The sequence below is a fragment of the Bufo gargarizans genome, chromosome 5 (assembly GCF_014858855.1).
Source record: "Bufo gargarizans isolate SCDJY-AF-19 chromosome 5, ASM1485885v1, whole genome shotgun sequence".
Classification (NCBI taxonomy): Eukaryota; Metazoa; Chordata; class Amphibia; order Anura; family Bufonidae; genus Bufo; species Bufo gargarizans.
In genome coordinates this window covers 60,808,518-60,834,355 of record NC_058084.1, presented here as the reverse complement: position 1 = coordinate 60,834,355, position 25,838 = coordinate 60,808,518, and the positions used below count along the sequence as shown (strand labels likewise).

General features: G+C 38.6%; 1 protein-coding gene across 1 annotated transcript in view; it reads right to left on the bottom strand.

The window, feature by feature from the left end:
* LOC122939302 (cell adhesion molecule 2-like) overlaps nucleotides 1-25,838 on the bottom strand; it is a 198,296-nt gene that overhangs the window by 154,558 nt on the left and 17,900 nt on the right. The window lies entirely within an intron of this gene.

The following is a 25,838-nucleotide window of genomic DNA, read 5'->3' as shown; positions in this document are numbered from 1 at the left end:
AGCTTTATGACCTTACAGAAGGATTTATTATTGACGTCAATGAGAGCTTTATAAATCTGTATATAATTTAAAGGGGTTATTTGGGAGTTTTATACTGATGACCTATCCTCTGGATAGGTCATCAGTATCTGATCGAATGAGAGACTGACACCTGGGATCCCCACAATCAGCCGTTTGATAAGGCACTGGCGCTCGCAGTAGAGCCCTCTCTCAGCAAGCCAAGCACGGCGCTGTACATTGTGTAGTGACCGCTGGGTATCACAGCTCAGCCCCATTCATTTCAATGGGGCGGTGTTATGATTAGGCCATCTGATCAATGAATGTGACAGCACAAGGCCTAGGCCTGGGATGGCTAACCTCCGGCACTCCAGCTGTGGTAAAACTACAAATCCCAAGATACACATTTGCTTGGCTGTTCTCAGAACTTCACAGAAATGAATGGAGCATGCTGGGAGTTGTAGTTTCATGACAGCTGGAGTGTCGGAGGTTAGCCAACATTGGCCTAAGCAAAGCTGGGGAAGGCCGGCACGTTACTGCAAGCTTCCGGGCCTTCTCAAATAACTGATCGGCAGAAGACCTGGGTCTCAGACCATCCACTTGTCAGATACTGATAATTGATGACCTATCCAGAGGATAGATTATCAGTGTAAAACTCCTAGAAAAATCCATTAATCCTATGGATTGGGATTGAGAGCGCTGTAACGAAAATGAAAAATGGATGTCCACCCCTCTTAAAAAATATATTATGAAATTGATCACATAATTTTTAACTGTGTAGAATAAAGAATAAAAAAAAAAACCTCTAGAATGTATTGTTATTAGCAATGATTCCTACTTTACTTTTCCTCTTGTCTAAAGACCAGCTTTGATTAAAAAAAAACTAAAACAAAAAGCAAACAAAAAGAAAACCCCTTGATTTCACAATAGTCGTGAGATGTGCTATAGATTTCTATATGTGGCCACCCAGTGGTTGTAATGTGAATTGCGGAATGCTAAGTGTTTTGCCACCCTGTTGCAATAATGTATTGAACTGGTATTGAGCATTTCACGCGCACACTTCTCTACTAAGGATATACCTGTAGCTATATTTGCTATATTTTTAATTTGCTGATGTTAACTTGGGTAATTATGTGATGAATATAAAATATTTTGAGCATCTCACTATGAAGCTGTAGAGGGCTTCCTCAAGGGACCCATGATATTTTCTTGATCACAGGAATTTTATTGGCTGTGATTTTCTGCTCCCACTTCATATTAAAGTCTCCTAAATGTGCTCTAATAATTATTTTAAATACAGTTCACATATCAAGCTCCAAATATGACGATCCAGTTTATTCATTAGCACTGGCTCATTTGTCCGGCAGCTGCTATGATAGCGAACATATTGCTCAAAGGACAGCTATTCTAAATCAAAAGCTGCTGGATGTTTTTCTTCTCCGTGTAATATTTCTAAATGATTCCTATTTCGACTGACCCGCAGCACATTTTTGTTTTCTCATCCAAAAAAATATATATTCCCAAGGTGGACAGCTGAGTTCAGTGAGATCATAAAACACAATGCACAAAGAAAGAGCTACAGTACATTAATTTTGTCTTAATTAGTGGTGTTCATAAATCATATTTCAACAATCTACGTAGCCTGGGTTTTGCTAAGAAAAAAGGAAGACAAAGTATTTGGAGGGATTTTTGGAACATTAATGAACCGTGTCAACACTAAATGCTCATATGGGTCATTAGAGAAGAGGGTCTGCCTTTCTTTACCAGCATAGCGCCAATCTTGTCTTTTGGTTACATTTTGTTATTGCAACTCAGCCCCATTCAAAAGAACAGCGGACAGGGCCCAATCAGTAGTGTTTATGGAAAAAGGAGGCAATGGAGGCAAATTTTTCAAGCCCTGGACTCCAAAAGTATGGCTTCTAACAATCACAAAATAGGGATTTGTGACTTGGCTTTTGTGTGCAATTGATGGACTCAGGCCAAGCAATATTGGTGATGTTGAATTTCAGTGCCAGATCCTTTTATCCACAGGGAAGATAAGCTGATGCCAGAAACTTCTGGTAGTGGCTTACTTCGTGTATTTACATACAGCTATAAAGCCTTTGCTTCCCCTCACCTAGTATATTATAATTATGGTGACTACAAGAAAATGTCATGATTTCATAATGGGATGCAAGAGAAGTAGCTCAGTCCTGGGCTCCCACTCACCACAGGCTTCATAGTAGTGGTGTGGTTGGTTTGGCTCCATGGTAAGTACTAGAGATGAGCGAATTTCATATTTTGATATTCGTTTGTTGCTAAAAGGCGAATTGCGTTATGGATTTCGCTACCATGGACCATAATGCAATTATATGATGGAATGCATAACGGAATGCCTTTAGAGTCATTCCGTTATTCATTCAGTCATAATAGAAGTCTATGGGCTGCAAAACAGATCTGTCCCGTTTCCGTTATGAAGGAGAGGACGGAAAAATGTTTGAAGATTTTGCTTTCCTTTGAATCACTTAACTAATATTTAGTTGCATAACCACTGAGAACTGCTGTACATCTGTGTTGCATGGCGTCAACCAACTTCTGGCACCTGTGAACAGGTATTCCAGCCCAGGATGATTGGACTACATTCCATAGTTCTTCTGTAATTCTTGGTTTTGCCTCAGAAACGGCATTTTTTATATCATCCCACAAGTTTTCTATTAGATTAAGATCCGGGGATTGGGCTGGCCACTCCCTAACGTCAATCTTGTTGGTCTGGAACCAAGATGTTGCAGGTTTACTGGTGTGTTTGGGGTCGTTGTCTTGTTGGAACACCCATTTCAAGGGCATTTCCTCTTCAGCATAAGGCAGCATGACCTCTTCAAGTATCCTGATGTATTCAAACTGATCCATGATCTCTGGTATGCAAAAATAGGCCGAACACCTTAGTATGAGAAACATCCCCATATCATGATGCTTGCGCCACCATGCTTCACTGTCTTCACAGTGTACTGTGGCTTGAATTCAGTGTTTGGGGGTCATCTGACAAACTGTCTCCGGCCACTAGACCCAAAAAGTACAATCTTACTTTCATCAGTCCCAAAAATGTCTCTTTAGCCCAGTCAATGTGCTCTTTGGCAAATTATAACCTTTTCAGTCATTTTTCAACAGTGTGACTTTGTGGGGGCTTCTTGCAGATTGCTTGGCTTCACATAGGCATCTTCTAATTGTAACAGTACTCACAGGTAACTTTAGACCTTCTTTGATCTTCCTGGAGCTGATTGTTGGCTGAGTCCTTGCCATTTTGGCTATTATTCTATCCATTGGAATGATAGTTTTTCACTTTCTTCCACGTCTATTAGGTTTTGGTTGCCATTTTAAAGCATTTGCGATCATTTTAGCAGCCTTCTTTATATGTTTTCCTCTCTCCAATCAACAGTTTAATCAAGGTACGCTGTTCTTCTGAACATTGTCTGGAACGACCCATTTTCCTCGGAATTTCAGAGAGAAATGCACTGTAACCAACATGTACAACAATTGCTGCCTTCCTTCCTTCCTTAAATAAGGGCAATAATTGCCACCTGTTTTTCAAAGAATGAATGACCTCACTCATTGAACTCCACACTGCTATTATTTTCAACATGCCTCTTTCAATTAGTGATTGAATTATAGAGAATTATCTGTTGGGTTTCTATTACTCTACTATACCTGCTAGCAATTTATTTGCCATGTAGAAATATAATTTCTACCAAAAACAGTGATTGATCAGGTTAGTGATGTCTGACTGATTATTTTGAACACAACTGTATATCTCTTGTACACTTCCCACTGCTTGAAAAAGGTCTCATTATGTTGGGCTGAAACGTTGCGGCTGAATCTTTTTTAATTTCTTTATTTGTGCTGCTGTGAGTAGTAGTATCTATCTATCTATCTATCTATCTATCTATCTATCTATCTATCTATCTATCCCATGCTGATGCTGTCCTTGATCTCCAAAGGACCCTGGCATTAGCACCAGTGCTAATGCTCACAATGGTGGGATAATATGCATAATGATATTTCAGTATATCAACAATGCTGACATCAGTATGAGAATACACATGGTGATGTAGGGAAATGAATGTGCAGAATTAATACAAAAAGTAATGCACAATTGTCCATATACATCACTGACTGCATAGTTATTGGGGCCCCATGACATCTGCTATGCCTGCTGACCTGGTAGTTATGCCCATGAAATAATACAAGTTATATCCAATCTTTTCCTACAAAGCTATCTATCAATCTGATCAGTTCCTCCTGTATAAGATGCTGCATTTTCATGGTGCCAAGTTCCCTTTAAGAATATTTCAATTTTGAAGGGTAAAAACTTTTTTTAAATTCTGTATTGTGCAAAACGAACAAAACAAGGAAAAAAGTCTATCTCATTGTTTTATGGTATCGTGACCTCACCGTTCTAGACAAAGTTTTACTTTCTTTTGATGTAAGTAAAACTCAGACTAATTGGAAGGAAGCTCTCAGTGGTTGATGATTGAGGAAAGATCATTCTTATAGGTTAGCGCCTTTCATTTTCTCTCGTTACTGGTAAGGGAGATGCCCAGAAATATTTTGCTTGGCAATATGTTATATCAATATATTCAAAATTGCATTCCTCGCCAATAATGTATTTTTCATTTTGTTTGCTATAAGCAGAAAATCTTGTTCAATAAACAAGTTCAGCAAAATATATTAGAAATGAAATAAAGTTGCTGTTTTTAATCTTGGGCTGAGCAGATAGCCTCTGGTGTGCATGCTTTGCATTTGCTGGCTTGTTTTTAATGATATATTTATTTAACACTTGCATGTCATGACACCTGTTACATTTTAAAATGACTCCAACAGTTTCATCTATTTTTCTATGCGTTTGTAAATTATAGATACAGTTGTAATGCTGTGTAACATATATCATGTCTCTGGGAGGCTTACTGCATATGAGGTTTAGATAATGCAATATAACATGCATCACATAACACAAGAGGATTCTTGACAAGTCATATGTAAGGGCATCTGTCAACGGATTTGTACCTGTGAAACAGGTTTACCCCATGGTCCCATGTTCATATGTGCCTGCAGTGCTGATAAAAATGTTTTAATATACACTCAGCTAAAGAATTATTAGGAACATCTGTTCTATTTCTCATTAATGCGATTATCTAGTCAACCAATCACATGGCAGTTGCTTCAATGCATGTAGGGTTGTGGTCCTGGTCAAGACAAGCTCCTGAACTCCAAACTGAATGTCAGAATGGGAAAGAAAGGTGGGCTACAACAGCAGAAGACCCCACCGGGTACCACTCATCTCACTACAAATAGGAAAAAAAGGCTACAATTTGCACGAGCTCACCAAAATTGGACTGTTGAAGACTGGAAAAATGTTGCCTGGTCTGATGAGTCTCGATTTCTGTTGAGACATTCAAATGGTAAAGTCTGAATTTGGCGTAAACAGAATGAGAACATGTATCCATCATGCCTTATTACCAATGTGCAGGCTGGTGGTGGTGGTGGTGTAATGGTGTGGGGGATGTTTTCTGGGCACACTTTAGGCCCCTTAGTGCCAATTGGCAACCGTTTAAATGCCACGGGCTACCTGAGCATTGTTACTGACCATGTTCAACCCTTCATGACCACCATGTACCCATCCTCTGATGGCTACTTCCAGCAGGATAGTGCACCATGTCACAAAGCTTGATTCATTTCAAATTGGTTTCTTGAACATGACAATGAGTTCACTGTACTAAAATGGCCCCCACAGTCACCAGATCTCAACCCAATAGAGCATCTTTGGGATGTGGTGGAACGGGAGCTTCGTGCCCTGGATGTGCATCCCTCAAATCTCCATCAACTGCAAGATGCTATCCTATCAATATGGGCCAACATTTCTAAAGAATGCTATCAGCACCTTGTTGAATCAATACCACGTAGAATTAAGGCAGTTCTGAAAGCAAAACGAGGTCCAACACCGTATTAGTATGGTGTTCCTAATAATTCTTTAGGTGAGTGTATGTAAATAAGCCTCTAGTAGCAATGGGGACGTTGCTGTTACTCCTAGATACTCAGCTCTCACTGCTTTTAACTGCTGCGCCCTCTCGGATTTGATTTACAGGGCCAGGCTGTGAAAATGTCATCACTCCTGGCCCTGTCCATCAAAGGGCAGAGGGTACAGCAGTTGTAAGGAAAGCAGAGCATCTAGGTGTAATGGTAACACCTCCATTGCTCCTAGAAGTTCATTTGCATATATTAAAATATCATTTTTCTCAGCAATGCGGGCACATATGAACATGGGAGCAACACAGGATGTCTTCATCTGTCTCCCTTTTAAAGCTTGTTGCCACTTTTAATTGATAAAAAAAGACAAATCAGACCAGAAACAAATTTGGTCATCTCTAGTTATAATCCATTTTTTTATTTTTCTGGGAAAACTGAAGATGAAACTGATATAATCGATTTGACCATCTCTAGTATGTCCTTCCGCTTTATAGATTAATTTTCTCCTAGTCTTTTTTCCAGTACTGTTCCTCAAACCGTTTTACCAGTGCTTTTTCTAATTTTTTTTTTTTTTTTTTTTTTTTTTTTATCTTTTGCTTTGCTTGTGTCCCCACATAATGCTTCTCTGGAAAAGACACATGCAAGCTATTATTCTTTCCAAAAAGATAGGAAATGTCTCATACCAGAAACACAGCTTGTTCTGGGTAACTACCCTTTAACAGAGCTGAGCAACGCACATTTGCTTGGCTGCCCGAGAGGCCTTGGTTGGGATAGTATGACTCCTTATGGAGTGTATGCATGTGGAGTATTGTGAACGAATCAACACTCATCTGGATTTCTGGGAAAAATCTATAAAAATTAGCACTACTTGCATTTGCTCACATCAGATAGTCTTAAAGAGGTTGTCTCACTTCAGCAAGTGGTATTTATCATATAGAGGAAGTTATTACAAGGCATTTACTAATGTACTGTGATTGTCCATATTGCCTTTTTTGCTGGCTGGATTCATTTGTTCCATCACATTATATACTGCTCGTTTCCATGGTTACGACCACCCTGCCATCCAGCAGTGGTGGTCGTGCTTGCACACTATAAGAAAAAAACACCAGCCCATGTGACCTCCCACAGTCCCGGCCACCAGAGAGGCTGCCACTTTTTCCTATAGTGTGCAATCAGGCCCACCGCTGATGGATTGCAGGGTGGTCGTAACCATGGAAACGAGCAGTGTACAATGTTATGGAAAAATGAATCCAGCCAGCAAAGGAGGCAATATGGCCAATCACAATACATTAGTGCGTGCCTTGAATTAACTTTCTCTACATGATGAATGCCATTTGCTGAAGTGACACAACCACTTTAAGAAAGCTAATTTAAATATCTTTGCCAAAAAACCTAGAGGGGCATTGCCTGGCGTACAATACTCCACACATGTACTATGCTTACTCGGCACTCTCACTTTATGAGAAAGAGGACCCGCCAGGCAACACATAAATATTGTCCAGAAACCCAGAGTTGCCTTTCTTTCTCACACCGCCTGTATTTTGCTAATATTACGCTTGTGCAGCAAACAATTTCTGGTGGGAAATAAAAGAAAAAAGAAAAAAAAAACTATTTAAAGCTTTGTCCACATTGCCGTCTGGTGCATTACTGGAACCAATTGACCCAATGACTATAATGTGTACAGTTGGGTTTTCATCATGCAACCGGGCATTTTACCAGACAAAATAATGCGGCATTCACAAAAGCATTGCAGCTTCAAATAAATGTCACGTTTAACTTTGCTACATCTGTAATTCACATAAAAGATTTGGCTTAATTACACAATTTTAGATGCTGAAGTCTTCCCGCAACATATCATCGCAGTCTCATTGACAGCACATGTAGATATGGACATATACCGGTGGTATACAAAATATTCTTCCTCTGTGATCAAACATTGAAATTGCAACACCAAGAAGGACAAGTTGTAAGATTACTGAGGAAGTAGCAGGTATTGCTAATATCTGCAGATACACCAACAGGTTTGTATTAAATGGATCTGTTGTGGAACGAGTGGTACGGCCATTTCTCCATAGACTCCAAGGAGCCATTATTCAACAGGAGAACACCAGGCTGCACGTTGCTCATGCTACTGTGAGCAGTCTACATGGCCTAAACCTGCTACCATGGACTGCAGCGTCTCCAGACTTGTCTCCCATCGAGCACAAATCATTGGCCGTTAATTGCACAGGAAGCTGCCAGCAGCAGATCTTTATGATTTGCGTACCCAAGTTCATTCATTGTTGCAGACCATTCCACACTCACTCACTGATAGCATGCCAATGTATGTAAGTGCGTGGCGACCATACTCGATAATAAATAAATAGAATTTTTTAAAATAATTTTGGGGTCAATTATTAAAACTGGCCTCTACATAACTTAGGTGCATCCATCTCAGCCTAAATCTATGCCAGCTTCCTTGCTGGTTTAGAGTTAGATCATTTTCTAGATTATAAATGAGACAGTCTGGCCGACCCGCTCCCTTTCCCGCCCACGCCATGCCCCCTTTTTTCTTAGACCTGCCATGAGGGGGGAAAAGTCGCAGATTTAGCCAGGATCGTTTTCAGGATTGTTTCTTATCTGTAGGCTTTCCGGTTAATGATTTATCTTACATAGAAGCTCTTCAGGTATATCCTACACCACAATGACGTTAATATGCACCATCCAATACTGTCATACATGTGATTCTACTAAGGGCATTCAGCGACCGCTCCTATGCATTTAATTTTTTACATTTGGTTATTGTTGTATATTATATTCTGTCACTGTAGCCTATCACATATGTCCATAGGTGATAAGGGATCTTTTTGACACATTTTTTGTTGTTTATATTTGTTTCTTTGGATCATTTTCACACATTCCCTTTGTGACTTGATGTGTGGACCGCACTGTTAGTGTGCACTCTTTATTGTTGGAATTTTCCCCTCCAATAGTATACAGTTATATCCATATATCTTTTATATATTTGTCATTTTGCATTAATAAAATTATCAGATTTTTATTTTTGTATCTTCCAGCTCGCTCTTTCTTCTTTTTGGCTTTTTCATGTGGCTGTTTTGAGCTGGGCTCTTCATTATATTTATGCAGGCATATATAGTAATAAATGTCGCCCTTTTGTTTTCATTACATTAGCATGCCTATGGATCCTGTGATTTCCATAATTCCATGACTTTTCCTTCTTGAAATTTGCAATATCAGTGTATATTTTAAATGAGTTCATTTACCATAAGTACTTTACTTTATATTTGAATATTTTCTAATTAGTTTTATACTGTTATAATTGTTTTTGTATTTATTTTTCCTATTCTAAGTATTAAATTACAATACATTTAAATACAATTTTTGCTTTTTCATTAAAACATGCTACTGGTAAAAATATGTCTATAGCATAATCAGAATATACAAGTAGTAACACAACAATAACATACCATTTACCTTTTCAAATTATTTTGGCAATTTCATCTATATCCAATTACTTTCCTTAAACTTGAGCAAATTTAGGAAAAGGCTGTGCATTTATCACTGTGCCCCACCTGTCCCTGTGCACACCAGAGCTTTACACATATGCAGATGGTTTTATATTAATTCCAGTTCAATTTTAAAAATATGGAAAATTGATTACCAGTTTTCTTATTGCTTACATTAATGTCTACATACAGATCTTACATTTCATTTAACTCCACCAGACAGAAGTTAATACAGTAATTTCAAGCATATAAAAAAAGCTGATGATGTCATGTCACCAGGGGGAAAGGCTGTACGCTACGCATTATGCAAAGCACATAGCTTTATTATACCTCTATGCTGTGGTTAGATGATAGCAATTCAATAAAATGCAAAAGTTTCATACTCGATGTCAAATCAATGTTTACCACTCTTGCTGCAATAAATGGACTTAATAAATATGCATGTAAATGGCCTCAAAATGAAATAAATAGCTAGGTACTGAGGATTCTTTAGCTTTTATCAGAGGTATTGAAACTTAAATGAATGTTTAAACCTCTTGAAGAAGTTTATATATGAGTTTTATTTTAGTTGGGTAGATATTAGTGTAGAGCGTGAATATTCGAAATATAAATTATTTTTGCGAATATCGGCACTTCGAAAATTTGCTAATATTTAGAATATATTGCTATCTATTCGTAATGACAAATATTCATTTTTTTTTTTTTTTAACACAGTACATATCAGGTGGTCATCCCTCCCTTCTTCTAGCTTGTGGGCCAATGAGAAGGCTTTGTCACAGCTTTGCAACATCCCTAGCAACTAATAGAAAAGTTACCTACCCCACGCCGGTATTTCGCACGCATTACACGAATAATACATTGCCAATTTTTGCAATTAAGAATATAATCTCAAATTCGTGAATTCACGTTTATATAACGAATATTCTGCAAAATATTCAAATATTGCCCCTGCCGCTCATCACTAAGAGATATGCATAGAAATCCAAAAGGTATAGAGGTAACCATATCGTCATTTTAATACATGATTTTTCGAATGCACATAAAAATAAAATACAAATAGTAGTGTTGAGCAAGTCGAAGTATCCGAAGTGGACTTTGATCCGAATTTCAGGAAAAATTTGATTAGCTGCTATGCTAAATTCCTTTGTGAGGTGTCTTCAATCAAGATGGGTGCAACGGCCTCTCTGCGATCAAATGGATAAGGTGAGTATTTTTCATTTTTTTACCAGATTAACTCCAGAAAGCCCTCAATGAAAATTTCAGATGCCACATTCAGCAATGGACGCAGCATCTAAAGGGTTTAATGATGGGGGTGGAGCAATTGCAGTTCCCCGTCATTGTGCCTGCTACATACAAAGAAATGTGCTTTGTGTCAAAGTAATTCATCGCAAAGCAAATTTCTTTATGAAATTTGGTGAAGCAGCTGAATCAAATTTTCCATAACTTCACTCATCTCTAACTAGTAACATACTATAACATAGCATAATCGAGCGAAACTGCTCCAGAAGACCACCCGTAATCCAGGGTAAGGTTTTTATTTCCTTAATTTATACATTATATGTATATTGGCAAGTTCAAATGTACAATATGGTAATGATATTGACTTGACTGTCCATCCAATAATTTTTGAGCTTGTCTTTCCACCTTCTCTGTTAGACTCTATATATGAATTATTTAAAATAAAAAATTCAACCCAAGTTTTTGAAACAATTTGGATTTGGCAGAATCCGAATTTCTTGAGATTTGATTCTGGAGACATTCAGATAGAGTGATAGAGAATTTTCCAGGCATTCAAAGTATTTTTAATTCAGATAGAATCGATTCATACCGGAATCACATTTCTTGACCGATTAAGAGAAATTGGACCCAAAGAAATTGCTTATGGCTAGGATAATCCAGCTCTCAGCATAAAGGGGCTGGTTAAGTTCTGTGGTTCCTTCACCAATTCCCCCCCCCCCCCCTTAAGCAGCATTGAATATGGAACTAAAATTAGCCCTAATCACTTGAAAGGAACTGTGTTGGGAATGACCCTTAGGGACCTTGGCGCCTGGTTTCTTTGAACTAGCTGTGTATTAGAGTTTGAGCCCCATTGATAATTGTATAGTATAAGACCTCATGCACACGACCGTGGTTTGGGTCCGCATTCGAGCTGCATTTTTTGCGGGTCTGATGCGGACACATTCACTTCTATGGGGTCGCAAAAGATGCGGACAGAACACAGTGTGCTGTCCGCATCCACACGCCCTTACCACGGCCCTGCAAAAAAATAAAAAAAATAAAACATCTACTATTCTTGTCCATATCACTGACAAGGATAGGACTGCTCTATTGAGGGCTGGATGATCCATTCTACAAAATATGGAATGCAAAAGGCCAGTATCCGTGTTTTGTGGCTCCTCAATTTGTGGATCGCAAAACGGACATGGCTGTGTGCATGAAGCCTAAGTGATATTAAAAGGCAGCGCTGGCACACAAAAACCACCAGCCAACATATAATATCCATCCACCATACTGTAGAATAATAAAAGCACAATGGTCAGTGTGGTAAATTTTGCACCACTACTCATGTCACATAGAAATCTTTAATCACACATTCATAGTCAGGCTTTGTTGATTGATAGCATTTATCACGGCATTCTTTGGCCAAATGCACTTTTTCCCTATTAAACCAATCATTTCGATATATGTTGAGATATATTGAAAGTTAAAAGAGTTGTGTAACAAGTGGCATTTATCATGTAGAGAAAGTTAATAGAAGGCACTTACTGATGTATTGGGATTGTCCATATTGCCTCCTTTGCTGGCTGGATTCATTTTTCCATCATATTATACATTGCTTATTTTCATTGGTTACGACCAACCTGCAATCCATCAGTGGTGGACGTGCTTGCACACTATTTTAAAAAGCACACATAGGCTAGTGCCTTTTTCCAATAGTGTGCAAGCACAACCACTCCTAATGGATTTTTGGGTGGTCATAACTATGGAAATTAGCAGTGTATAATGTGAGGGGAAAAATGAATAAAACCAGCAAAGGAAGCAATATGGACATACATTACTAATACATTAGTAAGTGGCTTGTATTAACTTCCTCTACATAATAATACTATTTGCTGAAGTGACACAACCCCTTTAAGAAAGGACACATCTGTACACCAGGGGCTTAGATAGAGAGAGGGACTCCACAACAAGGATCAATTGAAACAAGTCCACCAATTATGGTGGAAGTTTTTGCCCTCTCCATGAGGAAATTTTTGGGGTAAGGCACCGGTTTAGGCACCGGCCTCTACATAACTTTGGTGCATCCACTGACAGCTAAATCTATACCAGCTTCCTTGCTGGCATAGATTTGGATAATTTTCTATGTTTAAAACAGAAAATGATAAATGAGATGGGCCAGCCGGCCCGTCCCCTTCCTCTACCACGCCACAATACCTTTATTTAGTCCTGGCATAAGTGAGGAAAAGTTGCTGATTTAGCTGCAAATCTCCTTTGAAATTGAATCCACGACAGATATCTGCCAAAAATTGGCGTACATTTAATAATAAATGACCTCATTTATTTCCATTTAATATGGAAATGAGAGTCCTTGCCAACCAGTATAAACATTGGCTTGGACTCCTCTCTAATATGGCTGCAAGTTGTAATTCTATGATTTGTAGGCAATTGGCCTGCACGTTTCCATGCTTCCAGCTCAGGAATAAATTTAACTTCTGAAACTTTACATTTTTGTTTTAGAACTTTTGCCATCTTTTGTTATTTAAGGCACCTTTCCAGTTAGAACAATTTACAACATTAGAAAACCCCGCTATAAAGCCATTGTCATACAGAAGAACTATAAAAGGTTCATCAATCTTTGCTTTGTCTCAGAGATTTACATTTCTAATAATGCATACTGCCACTTCAAATATAAAAAAAGAAAAAAAATATTCCCCAAATGAGGTTTCATGCCTATTTGGTCATCTTCTATAATAAAAATTCTCTTCAGTCTCCTCTGATATATATCCAGTCTTGTCTGGTCACATCATTTTCATTATGAGAACGTGCATAGTAGACAATAATGTCAGCAGTCAGAAGCTCATTCATTTTATTAGATTTAAAAGGTTATGACATTGCCATGCTTATTGTACTAAGAAGGGTATATACAATAATGAAGGTAAGACGAAGATCCTTGAACACAACAATTGATTTAAACTATCTATAAATAAATTTAAATTTGAGATCTGGAAATATGTCCTCTGTATCAAAAGCTCTATCAGTAACCTCATCACTGAAATATTTTTTATTTATTTTTTATATCAAACAGGAATATTTAGGTAGCATATTCTTCCTGTCCAAACAATGCACATCATGGCAGAACCTGAAGTGTAATGTATCTGACACTGTGCCGTGGTTTCTGATTCTAATAAGAATAAAAACGGTTGTCCTACAAAAATAATCAATCACTAAACCACAGAATAGATGATCAACCAGTGGGACCAAGATGATCCTGAATGCTAGTGGTGTAGGTCAATTTAGAGCCCAGTTTTACTTTTAAACAATATAGAGACACAGATGTATTTTAGCATTTTTACAGGCAGTGATATACATTCAATAATAAACACAATCGTTGTATACAACACTCGGTTTCACGGGAGCAAAGGGTCCACAAGACTCCTTAGTAAATGCAGCCATGGAGAGATGATAAACAATTTTAATGGGATAACCCCATTAAAACAAAGTTTTCATTCAACTATCATTATAGGATACTTGATACGTAGTAACCATTGTATGGCTAGGGCACCACCATGCCGTGCAGTCCTGGCGAATACAATAATATTAAAATTTGTCATACGTGCCCGCCAAGATTCTTATGCCTCATTTACACGTCAGTTTTTGGTCAGTGATTTCCATCAGTGATTTTGAGCCCAAACCAGGTGCGGCTCTAAACACAGAACAGGTGCAGATCTTTCCCTCATACCTTATGTCTGTGGAGGCTCCAACCCTGGTTTTGGTTCAAAATCACTGATGGAAATCACTGACAAAACACTGACGTGTGAATGAGGCCTTGGATTGATTGTTTTGTAGGCAGATGACTTTGCTAGGAAACAAGGAATTGTAACAGCTGTTTGTGTGATTCTATTCAAGAAAACGAGAGAGAGTGAGAGAGAGAGAGAGAGAGAGAGAGAGAGAGAGAGAGAGAGATCCAGGCAATCAGAACACATTTGAATCAAGTAGAGTTTATTTTGACCCAAATGTAATTGTATGGGTGATTCAGCAAAATTAGACTGAAATAAAATTTTGAGAAATTTTTATTATTACTTCTTAGACATAATGATTGTTGCAGACTACCAAAAATGTATGCTCCTTGGTATGTTTTGCTTTCTCTATGAATCAGAGACTAATGCCAAAGCTTACCTTTATGTTAATATCCAAGGCCCCAAGTACAGTATACAAAACTTTGGTAGGATTCATGTTTATTTATATGTGAGTGAAATGCTTGACATGCCCAGGTCCCTCACACAAGTTATACTTACCTTGCTCCCCGGCACCCGTATCGCACTTGTTATCCACACGTTCGCCACTACATCTCTCCCTCACGTAGATTAAAACATCCAGTGATGGGGGGGGGCATCCAGTTGTAGACCGCAAAGGTGAGGACCCTCCCTAGCATCACGTTCCTATCGCATCCTGTTATTGGCTGATACACTCCCCACTCCGTCGTCAGATGTTTTGATCCACGTATGAAGGGGTGAAATCCCCATTTAACAATAACAATCAAAGGAGGAGAATAGAGTATCAAAGACGGAAGAAGCAGAGAAAGGTAAAAATAAAAGGAAAGAAAAAGTTGGAAATAACAGAGCCTATATCACAACCATAAGGGGTGAGAGAATTCGATTCATTCCCCAACATTCGAAGTACCAGCCGGTACTAAAGCAAACTTCAGCTTCCTTACAATGTTTTTAAAGTTGTAGACTTGAAGGCTGAAGTTATTCACTCGTGAGACTTCAGACATAGCAAATGTTGCCTCCATGCAGTGCATACATTTTAATGCTACATGGAGACAGGTCTCCACACAGCAATACAAATTTGTTTGGGAAATTAATTGACTTCGGATCTTGGATCCGAACCGTGATTCGCTCACCCCTAATTACCATATTTCCTACATTCTTTTCAGTGAAAAGATAAAAGGCCTCAGAATTGGTAGAGAATACAGATAATCATGAGTTACAAGGGTAAGGGGACTGAATAATTAGATCAGTTTGAAACTGTGTTATCTTTCTCTTATAGTAGGAACTATTTTTTAGCTCATCTATAGGATCAGATAGATACTCTGACCCTTAACCTCTAAATCCTAGACTTGCCTATCTTTTCTGCTTCCCACAAATCAACTTCACCTTTGTTTAATATATTCCACCCCTTGACAAGGCGCCATAGTAATTAGATAATCAATGTTATTCACTTCACCTGTCAGTGGTTTCAATGTTGTGACAGTTTGATGTACTGTATATTTAATGCCGTTATATCGATAGTATCTATAGACACTTGTAAGGACTCTACTGCATTGCCAGTATTTTATTGTGGCCGTGTCCAATTATATTATAATTGCAAAGCTACTGCAGAAGCGATGAGAAAAGTTAACAAAGCAGAAAATAACTATGACTATATCTCATGGGATTTGAACAGACAGTCATCTGTGTAATCCAGGTCAAATATTAGTTGATTTTAATGTTGTTTTATTTGCCTTGCAGAAGTGCTCAGATACAAGGTGACCGAACAGATATGGGGCACAATCATCATAGATATCATATTCCATGTCAAAATGCTCCTAATACATATAAAAAAATACAGGGGAACAGTTATTAAGATCTGTGTTTTATAGGCCAGTCTTAATAAGGCCTTGCACTGTCGGTGGATCCGCAGTTACGTAGAAGTGCTGGTCTCTCCATAAGTTCGACAGATCCAGTTCTGAATGTAAGACAGCTTCCGAAGGTCCCCCCGGTCAGATCTTCCTGAGGACTGCAGATGGTGCACGTAGTGAGTGACCAACTGACTACAGAGCATGTTTCTATTGCTGTGTATTTTTGACTGTTAGCGAGGGTCTAGCAATTTGGATAGCCAGTAGTCATCCCTCTGCCGAATCCTGACAATGCAGCTGTCACTACGCAAACATGACAACATGCATCATGCTTATTGCGCAAAGGACTCCATATCCACTGCATACTGCTACGGTCGGTCTGTGTCGTCGTCCTCCAGCTCCTCATACTCCTCTCCTCTCCCTTTGGCAGATAAACCACCTAGGTGTATATAAAATTCCTGGGCTCCTCCTCCTCTGCCAATTCATCCTCCTCAGGACTCAGGTGACCGTGAGATGTAGGCAACACATCATCTGTCACCTCGCCAATCATATTTCTCAGCATCCCCTCCAGGAAGTTAAGGACTGGAATGGCATCATTCCCATCCCGTAGTTCTGCTGATTGAAAATTAAAGTGGCCTCCTCAAACGGCCTGAGCAAATGGCATGAGTCACACATGAGCTGTGACTGGCTAAGATGGAAATTACACCTGGGAGTAAAAATGTCCGTCTGCTGCATAAAAAAAAAAATAATTGTTGACGACCCTTCTCAGTTCGTACAGCCGGTCTAACATATAGAATGTTGAGTTCCAACAGGTGGAAACATCACATACCAGGAGAAGTTGGGGAAGTGGAATCTGCCTTTATGGAGGGCGTCTTTTGCACAGTAAGAGTGGCTGAAGTGCATGCACAATTTCCTGGACATTTTAACAGCTCTTGCAGTCCAGTGAAAGATTCGAGGAACTGTTTGACAATGAGATTTACACCATAGAGGGAGCATAGTCAGCCCTTCGTGACTAGTGTTGGGCATAGATATTTAAATCACGAATCGCGAATATCGTCACTTTGCAAAGATTTATAATATAGTGCTATATATTCGTATTCCTTGAATATTCTAGATTTTTTTTTGTTTTCATCAGTAACCTCCCTTCTTGCTTGTGGGCCAATCAGAAGGCTGCAATGTATTTGTCTGAGCTTAGCAACATCCCTATCAACCAATAGGAAAGCTGCCTACCCCTTACTATATAAGAAACTCCCCAGCAGCCATTTTCTGTAGTTTTATGGAGTTCTGAGAGAGAGAGCAGTGTCATTGCTGTGCTCTGTGCTTTACTGTTTAATTGCATTAGATAGTTAAATTGTATAAATAATACAGATAGTTAGTGGGAGATAGTCAGCGTAGGTTATATCCTGATATAGTGTAGCTGACAGGTTCCAGTGCAGGATGTTAGGTAGTGTGATAGGTTCTGTTGTCCATACATACATGCTACAGACATAGTGCTGTGATGTCACAACAATACATAGTGCACCAATCAGTAATATGTAGTCAGACCTGCTAAAATGTAAAATTGCACGTATTGCACAAAAATATGCACATCATTAATTGCCGATTTGCGCAATCGCAAATATATTGGAGCGCTCTATCTGCATTTAAAGCTATTGTAATGTTCTGCCGTGCCAACCATTTTCTCCAGTCTCAGGAAACTTCTAGCAGCTGCTTCAAAAATGTAGCAACAGTGCATATTACATTGCCGATTTTTGCAATCAAGAAAATAATGGAAAATTCTCGAATTTGCAAATATATGACAAATATTCGCCCAAATATTCACAAAATATTGAAAATTCAAATATTGCCCCTGCCGCTCATCACTATCCATGACACAGCACAGACAAAACGTTCTTCCCGTTATCAGTAGCCATTGTTCCTATCTACAGTTGGTGAGGAGACAGTCAGTATTTGATTTCTTTACTGATGACTGTGGTTCCATTAGCCCAAGCAGACAAGATGCAGAACCACGTGACAATACCAGATTTGCATAGGTGATATGATGGAGGAACACTGTGAACTGTGTCTAGAGGGGACAAGGTGAGGACAAGGTGGGGGATAAGAGCATAAACTATACCAGATACCCAGAGACCCAAGGACTGCCCCACCTTCTGTTCTACTTACATGTTCAGGTCTGGTACAGCTATTTGGGAAAAGTAATGTCAGCTTGGCATTTTCCTCTTTGGGTGGGCACAGGTTAACAGTTCTCTGAAATGTGCAGAGTACACTACAAGGAAAGGGAGGGACTGTAGTACAAGCACCTTAGCCGGGTGCACTTTGAGCTTCTGCGCCACTGGATGATTGCACACATACTGTTGTCGGTTAGCAATCACCTCGGTGATCGATTGCTATCAAAACACGTGATGAGAAGAACATCAAGATCAATAGGCGACATTGAAGTTGATGGAAAGGAATGACAGCTTCCTTCTGCCGAAGCTGACGAGCCCTGACTGCTTATGAGAGGGTGCAGGCCAGTGGGAGATACAGAGGTTTCTGCATGAAGCTTGAAGACTAAATGAGTGGCACGGTTTTCCCATGCCAATTTATGATGATGCTCCATGTGTTGACACAGTCTGATACCACCACCCCTTATTCTGCTGCTACTTGTGCCAGCTACAGCATCATTTTTGCTACTGCCCATTTCCTTGGAGGGCCCAGGCAAATGTCTGTTGGCCATAGTGTATAACAGCTGTATCGCTAAGAGAACAGATTAGCTATAAATATATTTGTGCACTGCACACTGATGTACACAGTGATAAATTACACCTGCCTATAATACTGATGCACAGTAACTCTACAGCTAACAGAATGGATTAACTATGAACATTGGTTCACTTCAGTACACACTTATGTACATGGCAATAAATGAGACCTGCCTGTAAGGCCTAATGCACATGACCGTTGCTCTGGTCCGCTTTCGAGCCGCAGTTTTTGCGGCTCGGGAGCGGACCCATTCACTTCAATGGGACCCATTCACTTCAATTAGAACCTTCCAGAACCCTGTTGACTGGACTTAACAACCCCCCAGTGTTTTATGTTGGATCAGTTTGATAGAGATCCATCAAGGCACATAGAAGTCTATGAAGAAAAAACTAACAAATACACTTTGATAATTAACCTTGTCTATGTAATGTTCACCATACACTAATTTACCCACAGAGAGGTAAAACACCAAAACTACATCTCCATCTATCATGTGTCATTTGTATATATTTATTTACATGGAGGGGGGGGCTTCAGTGTCCCATTAGATACTAGGGTCCTTTGTATCCCTCATAGATGGAGTGCACAACCTTTTCTGGTTGGGGGCCACATTGTCACTGAAAGAATACCAAGGGCCAAAAATAAATGTTAAATGACGTATTTTACTGTACATACAGTATATACCATAAATGTCTGGTTACGCCTCCAGGATTCCCATCTAATGGGAGAATACATGAAAGATACATATGAGGAGCCACCAGACATAGACATACATGTCTGTTACCAGATGGTTGGGGGCAGCATTTGGCCCCCGTGCTGCAGGTTGTGCACCCCTGCATTATAGTGTAAGACTTACCTTTGTAATACGTTACAATTAATGCGAGCATTGTAAAGTTGCCTTGGGACAGCATATCTTTAACTGTCTTATCAGCTTTTTACAGTCACTGATGCAGAATAAATATTACATAGGCAATAACCATGAACACCACAAGGTAACAGTTAATTATCGTAATCATTTTAATTAATCATTGATTTTGCACGCAACGGCAGCAGGTGTTAGCCAGCCCTTTGGCACTGACATCATATCACTATATTTTAGCGATTTCATTATGTGTTGCCAACAGAGATATGAGGTGCTAACTGACCCCCCTTCTACTAAATGATTAACTCTTTATTAGGCATTATGCTAACTTGCTTCAGTACTCTACTGTGCCTTCCAAAAATACTGACAAAGAGTAGATTGCCTAGTTTACATTTGCTTTTTGTGCTATATGTGTAAGGTTTATTTTAATCCAAAGTATTTTTTTCAACGTTGTTAGTATGTTTGTTTTCTATAGAGGTCAATAGAGATCTGTATTTTACTGTACATTTAATGATATCTGTATCTATTCCATGGCTGACAACAGTACTATAACAAATATAGATAAAAATGTAAAAAAAAAAAAAAAAAACTCACAAAGCTTTACCAATACAAATAGTGAGCTAAAAGCAGACAAAGCAATCTGCTCTGACAGGGTATTTCAATATGTAAGTATCAACGAGGTCTTATAAAGAATGCTTTTTCTGTAGGAGACAGTTTGCTGCACTTCCTACTTTCTACATTTACACAAATAAAACTATGATGGTTATTTATAAAATAAATAATAGATCATAGTAATATTAATACAATAAAATATATTATAACAACATACTGTTGTAATTACAGGTGATGTTGTACAGCCACCGAGTTATTCAATAAAACATATTTGTATGGTGCCACCTGCTGTTAAATGCTATCCTTATTTTTCTGTCCACCCAATAAATTCCCTGAGGGTTCATGCACACGGCTGTAGTTTTTGTACAAAATGGGTAAAACCCATGTGCTCTGCAAAAAAATAGAACATGTCCTTTTTGTGTCCATTTGGCGGAAAAGGATAGAACATTTCTGCAGGAGTAAAAAAAAAAAGAAAAAGTGACATGTACTTGGCCAGTATCCGTGTTCTGTGTATCCGTGGTTTGCGGACCGCCAAGCACTTACAGACACATGCATGAGCCCTGAGGTGGTTGCACATGCTCAATTCAATACTTCAACTGCCACCAGCCATTATCTACTGTTGGAAGTTTTGAGAGATCTACTGCTGCAGCAAAAAGGACAAGCCCTGACCTGCCTGCTTGAAACAAATTTAGCCGAGCAACTGGAGCAATGAATGGGGAGATTCTCTGGATCCATGTGAGGTGGTTCTAAGTTTGTTAGAAAGAGACACTCAAGTACTGTGCGATGTCTGATTCTACATTTTACGGTTATTCTGGGATAACCCTTTTAGGATGGCAAAATTTGTTCTACCATTTATACCTAATGATACTGAAAATGGTCCAAAAAAAAAAAAGAGCTTCACATTCAAACATATTGTGAGTTTCTCCCCAATTCGTCTCCACTTAGCAGATGCCTCAGAAAAGAGGTCGAGCTGAGATGTCCTACTACCTACATATTACTGAACCAATGGGTCCAACCTAGCTGGATACAATATCCATTTCTGTTCCATCAGTTTTTCTTCATTTTTAGAGCATTATGTATCAATCACCCTGTGGTGGTTTTGGAATAGACATGCAAAAGCAGGAACCAAAAACGTATTGTATACCACCGTTGAAGAGAAGGTGAAAATGGCTTTCAAAGAAAAACCATGGGAATGTGACCTTTCTTATTGACAACACACCATGCTGCAATGTACCAGACCATATCACATATTTACCAGCTTAGTCAATAGCACAGCCCGCTGTGAAAATCTCTCTCTGTATCACATCACCTATTGACAACATTTGACAGATACCGTACATTGATGTGGCGTTAGAACAAATATAGTCACTTCAGAGCATTGACAAGACTTTGCTAAAGATTTTTCTGTATGATAATCATGTCCCAAGATCTTAGATTCATTTCTAAGAAATACAAGTGTTTCTTTATATAGCTTCTATTATTCGGTGTGTTTTAGTCTCTCATTTTATAATATCAAGAGTAACTTTGCATTTTCTGGGAAGGAGATTTCAGTCATAGGAAAAGTACAGCTGAAAACATATGTCTACTTTTATTTACCTAGACTGTACTGATCTTGAGTTGCAGTCTGTATTATAGTCCAGAGATGCATTCCGAATTCTAAAGGCTTCAGAGCTGAAATCTGCCATCATTACTTTTTGGCTCAATGTCTGTACTAAGCTTTGTCTTATAAAAAGGATAGCCTTTACACAAGGCACTGCACAGTATCTGTTGTTGACTTCCAGCACCACTGCTGATCAGCTAATTGAAGGGCCTGCACTATTCCAACAAGCAGTGTTTACAAGATAAAGGTCTATACATGTTATAGTGGATACACCTGGTACTGCAGCTTCTATTCCTTCCATCCCCTTCCTCTTGGCGGGATATGTCCTGATATGTGTGTCATGAGATGACCAGCTTTTGAAAACAATATGACTTTGTGAAAGTCTATTGAAATATTTCTAGCCAATATAAGTACAGTATGTTTCGTCCCTAGAGGTTGTGTTGTGAGTTCTAGCCTAACGAGGGTATCACTAGTATGTTGTGATATTGTATTGACTTGATTTCATGAGATATTGGAGTCAAATTTGTAAATGATATTGAACTGAAATACAGGACATAACAACTATAAAATGTAGCTTTATATCGCTAGGGTTATTAATGGTGATTTGACCTCTAGGCCATAGCAACTGCAAACATGAAGAGGCCATAATGCTCTCATCTGTACTGCGTTGCCTTCTAAATTTTTCTATGATCCATTCTATTGGATTTTTTCCAACCAGTAGTTAGTCATAGCTAAAAGTTTATGATAAAACTGGTTGATCGTGGGCTGTACAGCAAATTTTCTGTTCCAAATTTGGCAGCTCTGATTTTCTATGATTGTAATTGTTTTTAGTGTTTGTCAAAAGTGAAGTGAGATGATACAAGTAGATTGTCCACCTGTCAAAAATCTTAATTCTGAATCAGTCAAGGGTGCCATAAAAAAACAAAAAAAAAAAAAACATTCATAATAAATATAGGTAGCTCTGAATCAGAATAATGGTTTTGTGATGATATACACACTGATTCTGTGGTTCTTGAGGACCTGTTGGATGTAAACAAGTCACATGGGATTAGTAAGGTATAAAGAAAATGTTTTAAGGTATAAAGAACATGATATTGCACAAGGTAAATTGTAGGAATCTTTTCGCAGTAGATCAGATTGTTAACCAGTCCAAGACCATTTACACCTCTTTCTGACCAGGCACATTTTCTTTTTTGTTTAGATGCATCTTTGAAAGCCATAACTTTTTTTATCTTTATTTTTCATTTTATTTTACACTTTGGGCCCACATTAAGTCATACAAGACTTTTAGAGGACATTTAACTTTATTTTGTTACCTAGACTGTACTAGGTTTATTTACCTAGACTGTACTGATCTTGAGTTGCAGTCTGTATTATAGTCCAGAGATGCATTCCGAATTCTAAAGGCTTCAGAGCTGAAATCTGCCATCATTACTTTTTGGCTCAATGTCTGTACTAAGCTTTGTCTTATAAAAAGGATAGCCTTTACACAAGGCACTGCACAGTATCTGTTGTTGACTTCCAGCACCACTGCTGATCAGCTAATTGAAGGGCCTGCACTATTCCAACAAGCAGTGTTTACAAGATAAAGGTCTATACATGTTATAGTGGATACACCTGGTACTGCAGCTTCTATTCCTTCCATCCCCTTCCTCTTGGCGGGATATGTCCTGATATGTGTGTCATGAGATGACCAGCTTTTGAAAACAATATGACTTTGTGAAAGTCTATTGAAATATTTCTAGCCAATATAAGTACAGTATGTTTCGTCCCTAGAGGTTGTGTTGTGAGTTCTAGCCTAACGAGGGTATCACTAGTATGTTGTGATATTGTATTGACTTGATTTCATGAGATATTGGAGTCAAATTTGTAAATGATATTGAACTGAAATACAGGACATAACAACTATAAAATGTAGCTTTATATCGCTAGGGTTATTAATGGTGATTTGACCTCTAGGCCATAGCAACTGCAAACATGAAGAGGCCATAATGCTCTCATCTGTACTGCGTTGCCTTCTAAATTTTTCTATGATCCATTCTATTGGATTTTTTCCAACCAGTAGTTAGTCATAGCTAAAAGTTTATGATAAAACTGGTTGATCGTGGGCTGTACAGCAAATTTTCTGTTCCAAATTTGGCAGCTCTGATTTTCTATGATTGTAATTGTTTTTAGTGTTTGTCAAAAGTGAAGTGAGATGATACAAGTAGATTGTCCACCTGTCAAAAATCTTAATTCTGAATCAGTCAAGGGTGCCATAAAAAAAAAAAAAAAAAAAACATTCATAATAAATATAGGTAGCTCTGAATCAGAATAATGGTTTTGTGATGATATACACACAGATTCTGTGGTTCTTGAGGACCTGTTGGATGTAAACAAGTCACATGGGATTAGTAAGGTATAAAGAAAATGTTTTAAGGTATAAAGAACATGATATTGCACAAGGTAAATTGTAGGAATCTTTTCGCAGTAGATCAGATTGTTAACCAGTCCAAGACCATTTACACCTCTTTCTGACCAGGCACATTTTCTTTTTTGTTTAGATGCATCTTTGAAAGCCATAACTTTTTTATCTTTATTTTTCATTTTATTTTACACTTTGGGCCCACATTAAGTCATACAAGACTTTTAGAGGACATTTAACTTTATTTTGTTAAAAGTTACTTCTGATTTGTCCTCTAACCGGGGTTGACATAGTAGCCACATTTATGGGGGAAATACAACCTCACTACAGAGCTGATCTGGCTCTGCTAAGACCCAAAAGCTCACACAGACTCTTGGATCCCGGCAATAACATGTCCACTGCACTGGAGCATAAAGCAGCATTGCTGCTTCCTGATCCTGATGCATAGCAATGCGTATAGAGCAATGTGGAAGGCAGGAATGGCAAAACAAAAAACATCCTTGCCATCTATACTGAGAGTGGCTCCCAGCTCTGGCAGCTGCATGATTAGTGTGAATCTGTACTCTTTACATGGACATTTTAAAATGTGCGCCAACCTCCTGGACCTATATAGGCAATGGGTTGCCGGCAAGGGGTTAAGCAAATGTAATATGGCTGGTAAATTATGGCATTTTTTAAATTTCAAGCTAAATCAAGGAATCCATCAGTAATTACAGAAATGTTTGACTCTCAGTTCCATTCTGATCATTGTCAGTGATTATGTAATTGACAAAGTGCCCATAATGTGAACACTTCTCAAGGGAAGATACTACTTGACAGCTATTATGAGTAATCTTTTAAAAAAAGGAACAATACAGCTAGACTGAGACAACAGGACATTGCAGACAATGTAATACATAAACCGCTAATTTAAAATATCCATCAACATACTCTACACATTGTACACATTCTGCCTTTTTAAAACTACTTCAAATCCACCATAAACCCACCAACACAACTCAAAGGAGCATTTTGGGCACAACTATGCTCAAAATAATGAAACAATAAAATTCCTCAAAAAGCTTCCATCACCACCATTGCTGCTGTATCTGTTTGCATTCCTACAAAATGTTCTGACACGTCACCCGTCGTGACAAAGTGGCATATGGCATGTCACCATGGAGGAATGTCAACAGATGCAGTGGAGGACAGAAACATCTTTCGAGAGGGTGCAGTGAAGGATATTAAAGCCAATTATATTGAGAATATGATTATTTTATAATCATTTTGGGCTATGTGTT